General features: G+C 56.8%; 1 non-coding gene across 1 annotated transcript in view; it reads right to left on the bottom strand.

The window, feature by feature from the left end:
• Window positions 1–1,473, bottom strand: part of LOC126125794 (small subunit ribosomal RNA) — a 1,909-nt gene extending 436 nt beyond the window's left edge. Inside the window, exon 1 of the ribosomal RNA XR_007526608.1 lies at window positions 1–1,473. This exon is cut by the window's left edge and continues 436 nt beyond it. This is a non-coding gene — a ribosomal RNA (small subunit ribosomal RNA).
• Window positions 1,474–2,731: the final 1,258 nt, after the last annotated feature.

Here is a 2,731-nt window from a genome sequence, read left to right as displayed (position 1 = left end):
CTGACAGCACGAAGGATGTCACGCGACTAGTTAGCAGGCTAGAGTCTCGTTCGTTATCGGAATTAACCAGACAAATCGCTCCACCAACTAAGAACGGCCATGCACCACCACCCACCGAATCAAGAAAGAGCTATCAATCTGTCAATCCTTCCGGTGTCCGGGCCTGGTGAGGTTTCCCGTGTTGAGTCAAATTAAGCCGCAGGCTCCACTCCTGGTGGTGCCCTTCCGTCAATTCCTTTAAGTTTCAGCTTTGCAACCATACTTCCCCCGGAACCCAAAAGCTTTGGTTTCCCGGAGGCTGCCCGCCGAGTCATCGGAGGAACTGCGGCGGATCGCTGGCTGGCATCGTTTATGGTTAGAACTAGGGCGGTATCTGATCGCCTTCGAACCTCTAACTTTCGTTCTTGATTAATGAAAACATACTTGGCAAATGCTTTCGCTTCTGTTCGTCTTGCGACGATCCAAGAATTTCACCTCTAACGTCGCAATACGAATGCCCCCGCCTGTCCCTATTAATCATTACCTCGGGTTCCGAAAACCAACAAAATAGAACCGAGGTCCTATTCCATTATTCCATGCACACAGTATTCAGGCGGGCTTGCCTGCTTTAAGCACTCTAATTTGTTCAAAGTAAACGTGCCGGCCCACCCAGACACTCAATAAAGAGCACCTTGGTAGGATTTCAACGGGGTCCGCCTCGGGACGCACGAACACGCACGAGGCGGTCGCACGCCTTCGGCTCGCCCCACCGGCAGGACGTCCCACGATACATGCCAGTTAAACACCGACGGGCGGTGAACCAACAGCGTGGGACACAAATCCAACTACGAGCTTTTTAACCGCAACAACTTTAATATACGCTATTGGAGCTGGAATTACCGCGGCTGCTGGCACCAGACTTGCCCTCCAATAGATACTCGTTAAAGGATTTAAAGTGTACTCATTCCGATTACGGGGCCTCGGATGAGTCCCGTATCGTTATTTTTCGTCACTACCTCCCCGTGCCGGGAGTGGGTAATTTGCGCGCCTGCTGCCTTCCTTGGATGTGGTAGCCGTTTCTCAGGCTCCCTCTCCGGAATCGAACCCTGATTCCCCGTTACCCGTTACAACCATGGTAGGCGCAGAACCTACCATCGACAGTTGATAAGGCAGACATTTGAAAGATGCGTCGCCGGTACGAGGACCGTGCGATCAGCCCAAAGTTATTCAGAGTCACCAAGGCAAACGGACCGGACGAGCCGACCGATTGGTTTTGATCTAATAAAAGCGTCCCTTCCATCTCTGGTCGGGACTCTGTTTGCATGTATTAGCTCTAGAATTACCACAGTTATCCAAGTAACGTGGGTACGATCTAAGGAACCATAACTGATTTAATGAGCCATTCGCGGTTTCACCTTAATGCGGCTTGTACTGAGACATGCATGGCTTAATCTTTGAGACAAGCATATGACTACTGGCAGGATCAACCAGGGAGCTGCGTCAACTAGAGCTGAGCAGCCGGCCGCCCGGGAGTGTGTCCCAGGGGCCCGCGCGAACACGCAAGCGTCCGCTCAATTATTCTGCAAACAGGAGGAGGCTGAGCTCCCCTGCACAATACACCTCGAAACCCTCTCAGGTCCCGGCGGCGCGCAGCGCCGTCCTAAGTACTTGGTCGGGTTCGAGAGAGGCGCAATCGCCCGGAGTTAGGCGAGTAGACGCTTTAGGTGCGACCACCCGTGCTCCCAACTGAGCTTGCCGCTGCCGACAGAGGCCCGGGAGCGTGCTGTCGTGGCATTGCCGGCGGGAGACAACACGCGCCACCTACGGTGACCGGCAGCTCCAACGCCAGCGCCACAGAAGGGCAAAGGCCCCACGTGGGTGCCGAAGCGAACTCTCCCAGCACAGCGCACGTGCCAACACATCTGCACAACTGCGATACAAACCACCAGCGAGAACCGCTGGGGCGACCGAGCAGCAGACGGCGTCGCGGCGCCGAGTGCCGGGCGGCGGCGCATCCTCAACGCACACAGTCCTCAGTCGGACCAGCACACTGCAGATGTCCACCGCGCTTCGCACCGGGCCCGCGAGGACCCACTTTGGCCGCCCGGCGCCGCGCGCAGGGTGCCCCGGCGCGCAGCTGCGCCGCCTGCCGCGTCCGTCGGCCGGCGCGCCTGCCACTGGGCGCCCCCACCAGCCGGCTGTAGCGCGTGCGCCCACGCACCGCGCGGCCAGCACGCCGGGCGGCCCCCCCTCACCGGCCGGGGACGGTCCCACCCAGCCACCGCCGCGTATCGCTTCACACACAGATTTGCCCTTACTGATTTACCTCCAGCAACAACAACCGCACCACAATGGGTTTACCAGTTGTTCATTTGCGTTGCGTCACGTCACCAGCAAACGTAGACGTCCATCCCAGTTTGCAAATGCAACGATTATTGCATACCTGTCTGTTAGGTGTCACGACACACTACGTCTGCCCACATACACGCAACAAAATGTGCACGACTAGAGAACACGTGGGAGGTGGCCCCCTACGTATGCGATGTCCATTACGAGACCGACTGTCAACCAGCATCTGTACCATGTCGCAGATGTGGAACGCGGTGCACCATGCTATCACACTGTGTGAGAAGAGACGACTACGTTTGAATACACGCGCCACTACATCAACAGACGGCTCATGCTGATCGCCATCCAGGGCGTCCGTTACTCCCACACGTCTCTATGGCGTACCACACTGCAATGTAGCTGT

This window comes from Schistocerca cancellata, unplaced genomic scaffold (genome assembly GCF_023864275.1).
Source record: "Schistocerca cancellata isolate TAMUIC-IGC-003103 unplaced genomic scaffold, iqSchCanc2.1 HiC_scaffold_441, whole genome shotgun sequence".
NCBI classification, from domain to species: domain Eukaryota; kingdom Metazoa; phylum Arthropoda; class Insecta; order Orthoptera; family Acrididae; genus Schistocerca; species Schistocerca cancellata.
The sequence above is the reverse complement of the archived record's forward strand: the minus strand, read 5'-3'. Positions and strand labels throughout refer to the sequence as shown.